This window comes from Rhinopithecus roxellana, chromosome 14 (assembly GCF_007565055.1).
Source record: "Rhinopithecus roxellana isolate Shanxi Qingling chromosome 14, ASM756505v1, whole genome shotgun sequence".
NCBI classification, from domain to species: domain Eukaryota; kingdom Metazoa; phylum Chordata; class Mammalia; order Primates; family Cercopithecidae; genus Rhinopithecus; species Rhinopithecus roxellana.
In genome coordinates, this window is record NC_044562.1 from 19188585 (window position 1) to 19205134 (window position 16550).

A 16550-nucleotide genomic window follows, 5' to 3' on the forward strand; every position below is an offset into this window, starting at 1 on the left:
TGACCTCAAACCCAGTTTTTCTGATTTCTGAAACCATTACTTTTGCTATTGTTGTTTGTTTAGCTTTTTTCCAAGCGTCATATTTGGTGTATGTGAATTGCAGCCTTTAAACACAGAAAAAAGACTGAGCAACTAAGTGGTTGTTATAGACTAAATTATGTCTCCCAAAATTCATATGTGGAAGTCCTAACCTCTAGTACCTCAGAATGTGACTGTATTTAGAGATAGGGCCTTTAAGATGAAATGAGGCTATTAGGGTGGCCCTAATCCAATAGGACTGGTGTCCTTGTGTCTGTACAAGAAGAACAAGAGGATATTAGGACAGAGAAATACACCAGGAATGTACACACTGAGAGAGAACACCATGCAGAGAGGGAGCAAGGGAACAGCCATCTGCAAGCCAAGAAGAGGAGCCTCAGGGGAAACCAACACTGCCAGAGCCTTGATCTTGGACTTCTGGCCTCTAGAACTGCAAGAAAATAAACTTCTGTTGTTTAGCCCATCCGATCTGTTGTATTTTGTTATGGCAGCCTGAGCACACTAATATAGGGAACAGCATCTACCAGTTACTATCATATTGCCAGGAGGTTGAGAATGGCTTCCCATGGGTCCGGCTAGACTCCCCCAGCCCTATATGTGGAATTTCTAAAGGAGGAAAGATCTCTGATTTCTGAGAGGGAGGAGGGCCTTTGGGGCAGGGGCGGTGCTTACGGTCAGTCGGCCAGTGTCTGCCACTAAGGTCGGGGCCAGAATCTGACTCACCATTGATGGGAAGAACACATCAGCTGAGAAAGAACTGCAGAAATGAGTTCAAATGCTCAGCAGCTGCTGGCCAAAGGCCATTCCAAAATGGCTGTTACAATCTACCCTAATGATCAGACCTCCTCCTCGCCCACTGTAAACATGCTCCTTTCTCTTCAAACTCGTCTTTTCCTCTGATCTAATTGTAGACTTACTTATTTGGTATTTTAAAAATCACTTCAGTCCATGAGGCTCTGGGGTTCTCCTCCTCAAAGCAGGCAGGAAGGAAGGGAGGGAACCAGTGTTTACTGAGCGCCAGGAACTCAACATCAAGATCAAGCATTTACTAAATACTCACTGTGATTGTTAATCCTCTGGAGACACTTCAGAGGTGTGACACGGAGAACTGGGTGAAATCACAAAGCCTCTTTAGGTATATCCTGTGACTTCTGAAGACAGAGAATGGCATGTTTTTCTAATGAGTGGTTTCCCAGGCAGTTGGCTTTTATAGTCTTAACCTGCCTCTTTTCATATAAAGCGAATTCTCCGGCTTTGTTTCCCATTTTTTTTTCTGACCAAAATTTTGGTCTACAGACATTCTTTAAGTGCTCATAAGATTCATTAATCTAGAGACTCACTACCTTGCTTTGATAGAACATCATCCTTTCCTAAAATACTTCATGTTTAAAAACATATTTTCAAAAACAATATGCACATGCATCTTTACTGAACACCACTTGCAGACAGGGCAGGGTGAAACAAATTCCCAGAGCTTGAATATAAATAAATATTCAAGAGGGGAGTATTGGAAAGAAGTGGCTGCTAATAATGGCAGAGAAGCTCTTCTCATTTTACAATTTTGATAATGATGAGTATGTGTGATTCTAACTTAGTACAGTAATAATGACACCCATATGAACAAAGAGGATACAATTTAATGACATATTTTACTATACTTTATATATACCTATAATATATATGATCAAGCATTTACTATATATAGTATATATGTTATTATATATAATATATATGCTCAAACATTTATTCTATATATACTGTATATATAGATATATTCTCTCTATAGACTAAATTGTCTCCCAAAATATGTATAAAGTGTATATATAGTGTGTATATATATATAAAGTATGTGTGTGTGTATATATATAGAGAGAGAGACAGACATAAGAGAAACAAGGCAGAGGGGTCATTCTAAGATTTCAGAAAAAGATTGTTCAATATTAACTATAATGATGTCATATGTAACAACATATTTCATGAATTCTAATAGAAATTTAAACAATGAACTTATAAGAAATCATAATATACTGGCTAAAGTAAAAGTCAGTCAGTTCTACTTGGATGGAGCTCTCTGCAGGCACAGAACTAACCAAGGAACAAAAGTAGCAAGCTCAACAGATGAACATTTACTCAATCAAGTGGTGAATTCCAACTACCTATGTGTCCCCAGCATGAATTTAAGTGCTGGGGTTGACCAACACACACCAAGTCTCTGATGTCATGGAGTTTATACAATCCAAAACCTGTGACAGTTTCCTGGCAGACAGTAAACATATGGTCTTCCTCCTTTTCTCCTTGTCTCTCCAGATGTCAAAGGTCAATTGATGTCAATAAACTGCAAAGAGCAAACAGCAAGCTGTATGTGGCTGAGCATATGATTCATTGCCAGTAATATTTCCCAGCATCTGAAAGGATTTTGTCTTCAGTCAATTGGTTTGTCTCTATTAAGTTCATCTTGTAACATTTACTTCTAAAATATGCTGAAGCTATTTTAATGTTGCCTTACTGCAATTATTAAGCTAGTTACAAGTTAATTTGCCTATGTAGGACCTTTAGATTATTAGAGCTTGTAACACAACACAGAGCAGCCAAGATGGTGAGTTTTGTGTTGTGCTGGTAGGCTATCCTCCATAGTCAAATGGCTTTCCCTCATAGCATAGTTGAGATAGCTGTCTCATCCTAATGCAACAAGACACACCCTTTCTGTCTCATCAGGCCACGCCTCTCCTTAGCCATAAACCAGATGCTTTATCGGAACAATCTTGGCAAAGCTGAAATCCACTAAGAGTCTTGGCAGATTCCACAAAGCTCTTTCATTTTCTCTTTGACTTAGCATTGGAGACTAGTGTGAACTTTCTTCCAGGTTTAGTTCTATTTCCCTAAATCAAAGCACAATTTAAATATAGCTATTCTTACTAGCCTTTTATACATGCTGTGATTTGTTTCACTGATGAAAAAGAAATCCCTCAATTTTGATATCTGCTTGTAATATGTATTTGCTTCATTAAATACTTCTATCTTTATTAGATGTCTTTGCATAATGCATATTGTGTTTGTTCACACCATGCCAAGTTGCCTCCCCAAATCTGAAAAGCTATATGATTTTAAATATCTGAAACTGAAAATCCATGGAATAACTTAACCTTTTGCCTGCTCTGAGAACTTTTACTTAGTATGTAACTGATTATTAACTTGAACTTTTACTTAATTGCTGTTTAATTGATTTACCTCACTTATTGGAAGCTGATATATTTACAAAGTTTTTTTTGGCAGAGTTAGAAGCCGACCTATCACAGGGAATTCTATTACTATTTGAATGGACTTGCATTTTTCCATAGCAAAGTCCACTTAAGCCAAGTTATTAATGTTCTTGGTTACTCTCATTAGCATTTATATTTGCCTTTTAGAATCAACATACAAATTTGAATCATATAGAGAGAGAAAATAGCTAATTTAGAACTTGTCCTTGTGATTTTTTTTAAATGATCATTATTTTTCTCTTTTTATTTAATAAACTTATTCTTGAGTAGAAATTATATTACTGTCATTAGGGCTATTTTTGAAAACATTATTCGTAACTATATTTTGTATTTTTCAAAAGAACTTAAATTCTAAGTATTAGTAACAAAGAAAATTACTAACTTTGAAAACCCCAGCTATATTATCATTAAACCACTTTTGAATGAGCAAATAACTTACAATCAATTACAATTTTTCAAAATATGGCCCCATCTCAATTTCTCCATTTATACATTCACTCACTCATTCATCCATTCACCCACTCAATAAACACGTATTTTGCAACTGCCATGTGTCAGGCACTATACTAAGTGCTGGACCTGCTGAGATGAATGGGATAGGGTCTCTGTCCTCAAAAAATTTATTACATTGATTTGGGGATGGATCAGGAGTGAACACTGGTATGGCTTATGAGAGAGGTGGCAAAAACATATCAATTTCCTATTTTTTTTGAATTGGAGGAAATGTATGAAAACTACAAAAGCAAGTTCCTTTCTCCTTTTACCAAGAAGATTTGGGGAAAGTAGTCTTCCTTCTCTTGCATGAAAAGCCAGAGCAGGAATATTGGGATGAATCCTAGTCAGTACAGACACAGGCTAGCAAGAAAAGCCTCCTGGAAAAAGCAAGGGCACTGCAAGGTTAATAAGGCCGTTTGAGGAAGACAGAAGCAGGTAAAGAGGCTCTCCAGAAACCCACAACTGTGCAAAGAGGCTGGCACTGTGGATAGGAAATGACAGCAATTCTGACAAAAGCAAACTTATAAATGATGCCTGCAGAAGGAATCAGCCAACAAAGAACCTAATTAAGGAAACGTAAGTGTTTGAAGGGTACAGTTAGCTAAATTTAGATTCTAGCCAATTTTGGGGTTTGGCTCAGTGACTTGTCATTTGGGGTTTTAAAGCCATCAGGATGCAGGTTAAGAAGGACCCAATCACAGCACGAATAACCAGTCATTACAGGGATTCTCAGTGAACACAACTGGACAGATCCAAGGGATAACATGGGTATAAGATGCATCTTCCCCGCCCTGGGAAAGGAGGGTGGCCTTTAGATAAGGGAACAATGACTGGGATGCCTAGAGCTCATAATATGCACTCAATAAATCCAACACTGTGTCACTCTGCTCTAGTGAGAGTTGCTTTAGTACTCAAAGACTTTTCCGATAGAACTATGAAGTTCCTATTTTCTTTTTCACCACTTCCTTGGCCACTTAAGCCATCCACATCCATGGGCTCAAGCCCACATAAATTAACAGAGAATATTAAATTCTTGGCTGTGGCAAACTCTGCCAAACGATCAGGCCCACATGAACATTCTCTGGTTATTGCCAATTTTATGTAACAGGAGTATCTAGCTTGTTTTCAGACTTTAGGCTGCCCTCATCTTAAATCTGTTTGCCACTTGGTCTATGTCTTGATCTTTGGATCACTGGTCTTAAAACATTGAATATTATTTCTGGATGATCCAAGCCTGTGGGTCACGTGAAGCTATTTGCTCTTTCAGGGTGTTCAGAGTGGTGCCATGCAAATCCCCACCTGGACCCCAAGGAAGTGTGGTCTGGTCAGGCAAGCACACCTGTCAGAGGGAGTGTGTTCTGTGGACAGAGGACCATAGACAATAGAAGAGAGGGGCCAAAACTGAGTAGGGACCAAATTGGGGGCTTCCGTTTGTGTGATCCAAGCTGTAAGCAGCCACATAACCCCAGAGGAATGTGCTGTTTCAAGGAGGTCCCTCTGGAAATAAGATGCCCTACCCTAAGACTTGCAGATGGTTTGCTGATGAGATGAAGGTGCCTCTTTATACAACAACAGGAGACAACCAATTTGATCCCAGAAACGTAATTCGCTAAAATCTTTCAGCACATTTTGTGGGTTCAACACATATAGATGGTATTGTAATAACAGCTGGAAATAGAAGGGCGGTTATTCCCTTAGAAGCCGTGAAAATCAAGGAGCAAAGAACTTGCTAATGCCTCACCAACATTGAAGAAGCAAAGGAGCTCTGGTTAATGTAAGATCCTGATCTACTTTAAAGTATTTTCACACACTGAGAGATGTTTATGAGGCTTCCACAGTATTATTATTTTATTTAACATGTATCTACTATGCACCAGGCTCTGTGCAAAATGCCAAAATGCCTATAATTAAATGAAAAAAATGCTGCAGAATCCCAGCACTTGTAGACACTCAGAGAAGGGCATCTAATTTCCGTAAAAAAGGTTAGAGAAGACTTCCAAGAGGACACTGAGCCTTGAAAAATAAGGATTCATCCATCCAGCTAGGCAGCCTTTGATTCATTCATTCATTACATATGCACTGAGTATCTCTGCCTGTTCTAGATGCTGTGGACACAACACTGAATGAGACAGTCAAGGTCCTTACTCTTGTGAAATTTACATTCTGGTAGGGTGGAGACATAACTAGGAAAAACAAAATGCTTCCTTAAGACCATCCAATGTCCATCTTCTGGCCTCATTTCCTCCCCCACACTGTGTTTTCCTACTGAGAAGAGAAAAAGAGCATGATGGCTCAACCTAGAGCATTTCCATCCTGTCGGTGATAGCTCTCATCATGACACTGAAACGCCAGTTTATTGCTTACCATCACAACATAATAACTCCAGAAGGGTATAGCTCAGATAAAATCAAATTTCTGAAAGTGCAGTGCTGAGAATCAGCTTCAAGCAGAAATCAAAATGAGAATGCAGATGTCTACCCTGACATGAGATATCCTTACCTCACTTTAACAGTGGGGATCTTTTCTGCCAGTGAAATAAGTTGTGTTTTCCAGGAAAAAGTAAGTGGAAGAAAAGCAGGAGTTTCTTTATGAATCCTAGGAAGAACTTCCAACACTCAGCATCTAAGAGTAGGAAACAAGGGGGCATGCTCCACTTCATCTTTTCCCAGGACCTTGAGCCTTCAGATTTGAGGGTCCCTTCCGTGGTGCCTGCTGCCAGTGTCTCACTGTGATTCACTGTGTAGACAGCTGCAGGAAGGCTGAGAAAGCCCAGGACCACTGGGGTGACCACTTCCTGAAAAAGTGCTCAGCGTCTTCTGTCCAAGAGGAAGTGGAGGTGCCTGACTGAGGCCAGTGCCTCTACTTCTGCATACAGGGGTCCTTCTGCAAAGAGGCACACACTATCATGCCCCACAAGGGAAAGTATCTCTAAGAGAAAACTGAAAAATCTTCCCCACCCAAATAGAAGAGAAAAATGCAAGCCGCTGAAACTGGTAGTTTTAAGCCAGACTAGCCTTCAGAGATCTCAGATTAAGTCTGTAGAAATGACCGAACTGCATAACAGAGGCAAGAGAAAGGCAGTTGGAAGCTTCCGCAAGGCACTGTCGGTAGCATTCTGAAAAGTCCTATTTCCTGTTTGCCAACACGTCTGCTTTAAATCCTTCAAGCTGCTAATTACTTGCCAGTGTTATATACCAGCTTTTCCTCATATGTATAGCTTTCATTTATCTTTGAAGTTATTCAAGTAATATATGCTTGTTGTCAAAAATGTAAAATACAGATAAACATAAAAAAGAAAATAAAAATTCCCCATAATACCACCACTTGAAAATAACTGCCGTGGGCACTTTGGTGTATATCCTGTCTTTTTTCTGTGGTGAATTGGATATTAGGGTGAGCTTCTCAGCATCCGTTCCACCCCCACAGCACTGGGGAACATCCAGGCAGTTTTGCTGGTATACGCTCCATCCTCAGCTCCAGCATAGGTCCAGATTTGGCTAAATTAAACTGCAAGTATATCTTGCTCTTGACACAGTGTTTATTTCAGGAACCAGTGCATAAGCCAGATCTAAGCCAATCCACATACGACAGTCCCCAGCCCCAGGAAAGGCACATGATCAACATGGTCCAATCAGAGGGAAGCCTAGGACTCTGCCCAGTGGCTGGGGAGGAGACATTCACTCCTCGGGTTAGAAGAGGTGTTTCTGGAGGCTGTTGGTAGCCATGTTCCCATCACTGGAGGAACCAGCTTTGGGATGAAGCAGATATCCCAGAAAAGATATATAAAAAGAAATTCAGTCCTTAAAGAAATTTCTGAGCTGCCAAATTAAGCTAACACCAAAACTTGTCTTAACTTTTGAAGTTTCTAGCTATATGAACCAATATATTTGCTTGTTGAAGCCAATTAAATTGAGTTTTCTATTCCCTGTAACTGAATGCATCCTAAGTGACTCATGTAGATATTTTTATAGAAACACATGGCCCCAGCTAGGCGCGGTGGCTCACACCTGTAATGCCAGCACTTTGGGAGGCCCTGGCAGCTGATTAGATTGTGCCCACCAGATTAAGGGTGGGTCTGCCTTCCCCAGCCCACTGACTCAAATGTTAGTCTCCTTTGGCAACACCCTCATAGACACACCCAGGATCAATACTTAGTACCCTTCAATCCAATCAAGTTGACACTCAGTATTAACCATCACAGCATCTATATGTTTCTTTCCAGATGTGCATTTTTATCTCTTTTTAAAAGGTCACTAGAAAATTACTGCAGAAGCACCTACTGGATTCTAAGATATAACATATAATATGTATCTCAATATAGTGTTTTTCTAAAAGGAAAATCTTTAAAACAATTTCAATACATATGTAACAAAAAAATTCTTATATTTAAAAGTTCTTATAAATTTTAAGTATTTATTGGCCTATACCTATAAACATGCAAATAAGTTTTATATATATATTTTTTTTTCTTTTTTTTTTTTGAGATGGAGTCTTGCTCTGTTGCCGGGATGGAGTGCAGTAGCTGAATCTTGGCTCATTGCAACCTCTGCCACCCAGGTTCAAGCGATTCTCCTGCCTCAGCCTCCCAAGTAGCTGGGACTACAGGTATGTACCACCATGCCCAGCTAATTTTTGTATTTTTAGTAGAGATGGGGTTTCACCATGTTGGCCACAATCGTCTCAGTCCCTTGACCTTGTGATCCACCTGCCTTGGCCTCCCAAAGTGCTGGGATTACAGGTGTTAGCCACCATCCCATCCCCAGCCACAAATAAGTTATATTTTAAAAATATATGTAGGAGTTCACTTCCAAGATGGCCGAATAGGAATAGCTCTGGTCTGCAGCTCCCAGCGAGAATGATGCAGAAGACGAATGATTTCTGCATTTCCAACTGAGGTACATGGTTCATTTCATTGGGACTGGTTGGACAGTGGGTGCGGCCCACAGAGAATGAGCTGAAGCAGGGCGGGGCATTGCCTCACCCAGGAAGTGCAAGGGGTTGGGGGATTTCCCTTTCCTAGCCAAGGGAAGCCATGACAGACTGTACCTGGAGAAACCATACACTCCTGACCAAATACTGTTCTTTTCCCATGGTCTTAGCAACTGGCAGACCAGGAGATACCCTCCTGTGCCTGGCTCGGTGGGTCCCATGCCCACGGAGCCTTGCTCACTGCTAGCACAGCAGTCTGAGATTAACCTGTGATGCTGCACCTTGACAGGGTGAGGGGCATCTGCCATTACTGAGGCTTAAGTAGCTCACAATGTAAACAAAGTGGCTGGGAAGCTTGAACTGGGCAGAGCCCACCACAGCTCAGCAAGGACTACTGCCTCTATAGATTCCACCTCTGGGGGCAGAGCATAGCAGAACAAAAGGCAGCAGACAGCTTCTGCAGACTTAAACGTCCCTGTCTGAGAGCTCTGAAGAGAGCAGTGATTCTCTCAGCACAGTGTTCGAGCTCTGAAAACAGACAGACTGCCTCCTTAAGTGGGTCCCTGAACCCCGTGTAGCCTGACTGGAAGACACCTCACAGTAGGGTCCAACAGACACTACAAAGAGGTGGGTGCCCCTCTGTGACAAAGCTTCCAGAGGAAGGATCAGGTAGCAATATTTGCTGTTCTTCAGCCTCTGCTGGTGATACCCAGGCAAACGGGGTCTGGAATGGACCCTCAGCAAACTCCAACAGACCTGCAGCTGAGGGTCTTGACTGTTAGAAGGAAAACTAACAAACAGAAAGGAATAGCACCAACACCAACAAAAAGGACATCCACACCAACACCCCATCTGTGGGTCACCACCATCAAAGACCAAAGGTAGATAAAACCACAAAGATGGGAAGAAATCAGAACAGCAAAGCTGAAAATTCCAAAAACTAGAGCACCTCTTCTCCTCCAAAGGATCCCAGCTCCTTGCCAGCAAGGGAACAAAACTGGAAGGAGAATGAGTTTGACAAGTTCACAGAAGTAGGCTTCAGAAGGTCAGTAATAACAAACTTTTCCGAGCTAAAGGAGCATGTTTTAACCCATCGCAAAAAAGTTAAAAACGTTGGAAAAACTTAGACAAATGGCTAACTAGAATAAACAGTGTAGAGAAGACCTTAAATGACCTGATGCAGCTGAAACCACAGCACAAGAACTTCATGACGCATGCACAAGCTTCAATACCCGATTTAATCAAGCGGAAGAAAGGATGTCATTGATTGAACATAAAATTAATGAAACAAAGTGAGAAGACAAGATTAGAGAAAAAAGAGTGAAAAGAAATGAACAAATCCTCCAAGAAATATGGGGCTGTGTGAAAAGACCAAATATATATTTGATTGGTGTACCAGAAAGTGACAGCGAGAATGGAACCAAGTTAGAAAACATACTTCAGGATATTATCCAGGAGAACTTCCCTAACCTGGCAAGGCAGGCCAACATTCAAATTCAGGAAATACAGAGAACACCACAAAGATACTCCTCAAGAAGAGCAATCCCAAGACACATAATTGTCAGATTCACCAAGGTTGAAATGAAGGAAAAATTGTTAAGGGCAGCCAGAGAGAAAGGTTGGGTTACCCACAAAGGGAAGCCCATCAGACTAACAGCGGATCTCTCAGCAGAAATCCTACAAGCCAGAAGAGAGTGGGGGCCAATATTTAACATTCTTAAAGAAAATAATTTTCAACCCAGAATCTCATATCCAGCCAAAATAAGCTTCATAAGTGAGGGAGAAATAAAATCCTTTACAGACAAGCAAATGCTCAGAGATTTTGTCATCACCAGGCCTACCTTACAAGAGCTCCTGAAGGAAGCACTAAACATGGAAAGGAACAACCAGTACCAGTCACTGCAAAAACATGCCAAATTGTAAAGACCATCGACACTATGAAGAAACTGCATCGATTAGCAGGCAAAATAACCAGCTAACATCATAATGACAGGATTAAATTCAAACATAACAATATTAACCTTAAACATAAATGGGCTAAATACCCCAATTAAAAGACACAGACTGGCAAATTGGATAAAGAGTCAAGACCCATCAGTGTGCTGTATTCAGGAGACCCATCTCACGTACAGAGATGCACATAGGCTCAAAATAAAGGGATGGAGGAAGATCTACCAAGCAAATGGAAAGCAAAAAAAAGCAGGGGTTGCAATCCTAGTCTCTGATAAAATAGACATTAAACCAACAAAGATCAAAAGAGACAAAAAAGGCCAGTACATAATAGTAAAGGGATCAATGCAACAAGAAGAGCTAACTATCCTAAATATATATGCACCCAATATAGGAGCACCCAGATTCATAAAGCAAGTCTTAGAGACCTACAAAGAGACTTAGACTCCCACACAATCAATGGGAGAATTTAACACCTCACTGTCAATATTAGACAGATCAACAAGACAGAAGGTTAACAAGGATATCCAGGAACTGAACTCAGCTCTGGACCAAGCAGACCTAATACACATCTACAGAACTCTACACCCCAAATCAACAGAATATACATTCTTCTCAGCACCACATCACACTTATTCTGAAATTGACCACATAATTGGAAGTAAAACACTCCTCAGCAAATGTAAAAGAACAGAAATCACAACAAACTGTCTCTCAGACCACAGTGCAATCAAATTAGAACTCAGGATTAAGAAACTCACTCAAAACTGCACAATTACTGGAAACTGAACAACCTGCTCCTGAATGACTACTGGGTAAATAATGAAATGAAGGTAGAAATAAACATATTCTTTGAAACCAATGAGAACAAAGACACAACGTACCAGAATCTCTGGGACAGATTTAAAGTGGTGTGTAGAAGGAAATTTATAGCACTAAATGCCCACAAGAGAAAGCAGGAAAGATCTAAAATTGACACCCTAACATCACAATGAAAAGAACTAGAGAAGCAACAGCAAATAAATTCAAAAGCCAGCAGAAGTAAGAAATAACTAAGATCAGAGAAGAACTGAAGGAGATAGAGACACAAAAAAACCCTTAAAAATATCAATGAATCCAGGAGCTGGTTTTTTGAAAAGATCAACAAAATTGATAGACCGCTAGTAATACTAAAAAGAAGAAAAGAGAGAAGAATCAAATAGACACAATAATAAATGATAAAGGGGATATCACCACCAATCCAACAGAAATACAAACTACCATCAGAGAATACTATAAATACCTCTATGCAAATAAACTAGAAAATCTATAAGAAATGGATAAATTCCTGGACACAGACACCCTCCCAAGGCTAAACCAGGAAAAAGTTGAATCTCTGAATAGAACAATAACAATTGAGGCAATAATTAATTATTGAAATTAATTGAAATTGAGGCAATAATTAATAGCCTACCAACCAAAAAAAAGTCCAGGACCTGATGGATTCACAACCGAATTCTTCCAAAGGTACAAAGAGGAGGTGGTACCATTCCTTCTGAAACTATTCCAATCAATAGAAAAATAGGGAATCCTCCCTAACTCATTTTATGAGGCCAGCATCATCCTGATACCAAAGCCTGTCAGAGACACAACAAAAAAAGAAATTTAGGCTAATACCCCTAATGAACATCAGTGCAAAAATCCTCAATAAAATACTGGCAAACTGAATCCAGCAGCACATCAAAAAGCTTATCCACCATGATCAAGCTGGTTTCGTCCCCGGGATGCAAGTCTGGTTCAACATATGCAAATCAATAAATATAATCCATCACTTAAATAGAACCAATGACAAAAACCACATGAGTATCTCAATAGATTCAGAAAAGGTCTTTGACAAAATTCAACATCCCTTCATGCTAAAAGCTCTCAATAAACTAGGAATTGATGGAACATATCTCAAAATAATAAGAGCTATTTATGACAAACCCACAGCCAATATCATACTGAATAGGCAAACATTGGAAGCACTCCTTTTGAAAACTGGCACAAGACAAGGACACCCTCTCTCACCATCCTATTCAACATAGTGTTGGAAGTTCTGGCTAGGACAGTCAGGCAAGACAAAGGAAAAAAGGGTATTCAACTAGGAAAAGAGGAAGTCAAATTGACCCTGTTTGCAGATGACATGATTGTATATGTAGAAAACCCCATCGTCTCAGCCCAAAATCTCCTTAAGCTGATAAGCAACTTCAGCAGAGTCTCAGGATACAAAATCAATGTAGAAAAATCACAAGCATTCCTATACACCAATAATAGACAAACAGAGAGCCAAATCATGAGTGAACTCATGTTCACAATCACTACAAAGAGAATAAAATACCTAGGAATCCAACTTGCAAGGGATGTGAAGGACCTCTTCAAGTTCAAGGAGAACTACAAACCACTGTTCAATGAAATAAAAGAAGACACAAACAAATGGAAGAACATTCCATGCTCATGGATAGGAAGAATTAATATTGTGAAAACAGCCATACTGCGCAAGGTAATTTATAGATTCAATGCTATCCCCATCAAGCTACCACTGACTTTCTTCAAATAATTGGAAAAAACTACTTTAAAGTTCATACGGAACCAAAAAAGAGCCTGCACAGCCAAGACAATCCTAAGCAAACAGAACAAAGCTGGAGGCATCATGTTACCTGACTTCAAACTATACTGCAAGGCTACAGTAACCAAAACAGCATGGTACTGGTACCAAAGCAAGATATATAGACCAATGGAACAGAACAGAGGCCTCAGAAATAACACCACACATCTACAACCATCTGATCTTTGACAAACATGACAAAAATAAGAAATGGGGAAAGGATTCCCTATTTAATAAATGGTACTGGGAAAACTGGCTAGCCTTATGCAGAAAGCTGAAACTGGATCCTTTCCTTACACCTCATCCAAAAATTAACTCAAGATGGATTAAAGACTTAAATGTAAGACCTAACACCATAAAAACCCTAGAGGAAAACCTAGGCAATACCATTTAGGACATAGGCATGGGCAAGGACTTCATGAATAAAACACCAAAAGCAATGGCAACAAAGGCCAAAATAGACAAATGGGATCTAATTAGACTAAAGAGCTTCTGCACAGCAAAAGAAACTATTATTAGAGTGAACAGGCAACCTACAGAATGTGAGAACATTTTTATGATCTATTCAACTGACAAAGGTCTAATATCCAGAATCCACAAAGAACTTAAATTTACAAGAAAAAAACAACCCCATCAAATTGCGCAAAGGATATGAACAGACATTTCTTAAAAGAAGACATTTATGCAGCCAACAGAGATATGAAAAAAAGCTCATCATCACTGGTCATTAGAGAAATGCAAATCAAAACCACAATGTGATACCATCTCATGCCAGTTAGAATGGAGGAGCTTTTTTCCCTATGTTTGTTGGCTGCATAAATGTCTCCTTTTGAGACGTGTCTGTTCATACCCTTCACCCACTTTTTGATGGGGTTGTTTTTTTTTCTTGTAAATTTGTTTAAGTTCCTTGTAGATTCTGGATATCAGCCCTTTGTCAGATGGAGAGACTGCAAAAATTTTCTCCCATTATGTAGGCTGCCTGTTCACTCCAATGATAGTTTATTTTGTTGTGCAGAAGCTCTTTAGTTTAATTAAATCCCATTTGTCAACTTTGGCTTTTGTTGCCAATGCTTTTGGTGTTTTAGTCATGTAGTCTTTGCCCACGCCTATGTCCTGAATGGTATTGCTTAGGTTTTCTTCTAGGGTTTTTTATGGTTTTAGGACTTACATTTAAGTCTTTAATCCATCTTGAGTTAATTTTTGGATGAGGTGTAAGGAAGGGGTCCAGTTTCAGTTTGCTGCATATTCTGCATATGGCTAGCCAGTTTCCCTAACACCATTTATTAAATAAGGAATTCTTTCCCCATGAAGGTGAGTTTATTAAGGAGTGTTGACTCACATGATCACACAATAGGCCATCTACAAGCTGAGGAGCAGGGAAGCCAGTCCAAATCCCAAAATCTCGAAAGTAAGGAAGCCAACAGTTCAGTCTTCAGTCTGTGGCCAAAGGCCTGAGAGACCCTGGCAAACCACTGATGTTAGTCCAAGAGTCCAAAAGCTAAAGAACTTGGAGTCTGATGTTTGAGGACAGGAAGCATCCAGCATGGGGGAAAGATGAAGGCTTGAAGACTCAGCAAGTCAAGTCTTTCCACGCTCTTCTGACTGCTTTATTCTAGACACTCTGGCAGCTGATTACACGGTGACTACCCAGATTGAGAGTGGGTCTGTCTCTCCCAGTCCACTGACTCAAATGTTAAACTCCTTTGGCGACAGCCTCACAGATACACCTAGGAACAACACTTTGCATCCTTCAATACAATCAAGTTGACACTCAATATTAACTATCACATAGGCGCTTATAGCTATACATTTCCCTCTTAGTACTGCTTTCATTGTAGCCCATAGGTTTTGGTATGTTGTGTTGCCATTATCCTTCATTTAGAAAATTTTTCAATTTTCTTCTTAATTTCTTCATCGACTCACTGGTTATTCAGGAACATATTGCTTAATTTCCATGTGTTTGTATAGTTTCAAAAATTCCTCTTGTTGACCAGGCACAGTGGCTCACACCTGTAATCCCAGCAGTTTGGGAGGCCGAGGGGGGTGGATCATGAGGTCAGGAGATTGAGACCATCCTGGCTAAGGCGGTGAAACCCTGTCTCTGCTAAAAATACAAAAAATTAGCTGGGCGTAGTGGTGGATGCCTGTAGTCCCAGTTACTCAGGAGGCTGAGGCAGGAGAATGGTGTGAACCCAGGAGGCGGCGCTTGCAGTGAGCTGAGACTGTGCTAGTGCACTCCAGCCTGGGCGACAGGGCAAGACTCGGTCTCAAAAAAAAAAAAAAAAAAAAAAAATTCCTCTTGTTGTTCACTTCTCGTTTTATGAGAAATTCTTTATCAAGATAAGATGCTTGATATTATTTCCATTTTTTGAATGTTTCCAGACTTGTTTTGTGCCCTAACATCTGTTCTATCCTTGAGAATGATCCATGTACTAAAGAGAAGAATGTGTGTTCTGCAGCTGTTGGATAAAATGTTCTGTAAATATCTATTAGGTCCATTTGATCTATAGTGCAGATTACGTCCAATGTTTTTTACTGAGTTTCTGTGTGAAAGTTCTGTCCAAAGCTGAGAGTGAGGTGTTGAAGTCTCCAGCTATTATTTTATTAAGATCTGTCTCTCTCTTTAGCTCTATATGCTAAAGAGAGTATACAGAGCTCTGTTCACATATTTGCTTTATATAAAGCAATATGTAAATATATATGCTTTATATGTGTGAGTGCCTCAGTGTGGGATGCATATATATTTGCAATTGTTATATCCTGTAGCTAGATTGACCCCTTTATCATTACATAATAACCGTTTTTTGTCTCTTTTTACAGTTTTTGTCTTGAAATCTATTTTGTCTGATATAAGTATAGCTGCCCCTGCTCTTGGTTTCCATTGGCATGGAATATCTTTTTACATACCTTTATTTTCAGTCTATGTGTATCTTTATAGGTGAAATGTGTTTCTTGTAGGCAACAGGTCAATGGGTCTTTCTTTTTAAATCCATCCACCCACTCTATATCTTTTGATTAGAGAGTTTAGTCCATTTACATTCAATCTTATTATTGATAACTAGGGGCTTACTCCTGTCATTTTGTAATTTGTTTTCTGATTGTTTTGTGGTCTCCTTTTCGTTCTTTCCTTCCTTCCTGTCTTCTTTTTTGTGAAGGTGATTTTCTCTGGTACTATGATTTAGTTTCTTGCTTTTTGTTTTTTGTGGACCCATTGTTTGTATACTTTTTCATTTAAGGTTACCATGAGGCTT